The sequence below is a fragment of the Ipomoea triloba genome, chromosome 5 (assembly GCF_003576645.1).
Source record: "Ipomoea triloba cultivar NCNSP0323 chromosome 5, ASM357664v1".
NCBI classification, from domain to species: domain Eukaryota; kingdom Viridiplantae; phylum Streptophyta; class Magnoliopsida; order Solanales; family Convolvulaceae; genus Ipomoea; species Ipomoea triloba.
Window position 1 is genome coordinate 2,680,059 of NC_044920.1, and position 383 is coordinate 2,680,441.

The 383-nt window shown below is 18.8% G+C and overlaps 1 protein-coding gene across 5 annotated transcripts in view; it reads right to left on the bottom strand.

The window, feature by feature from the left end:
- LOC116018917 (ultraviolet-B receptor UVR8-like) overlaps nt 1–383 on the bottom strand; it is a 6,749-nt gene that overhangs the window by 4,520 nt on the left and 1,846 nt on the right. The gene's annotated exons all lie outside the window — the stretch shown is intronic.

Consider the following 383-nt stretch of genomic DNA (forward strand, 5'->3'; position numbering starts at 1 on the left):
AAAAAAAAAAAAAAAAAAAAAAAAAAAAAAAAAAAAAACAAAAAAAAAAACAAAAAACAAAACAAAACAAAAAAGAGTACAACAAGTATCCATCTATAACTTCTTTAAAATGTAATAAGGGCATAACTATTTATGCCTAAGTTACTTCTATGGTATAGAGCAATTAACAATACGAATCATCATAATTGCTCAGCTCCCGTAAACTAAAGCAGATCATAATCAAAATTTAAGTAAAAGATATGCATAGTTTGCAGAACGAGTCAACTATCGAGAAATAGGATACAGATTATATATATATATATATATATATATATATATATATATATATATATATATATATATATATATATATATATATATATATATATATATATATATATATA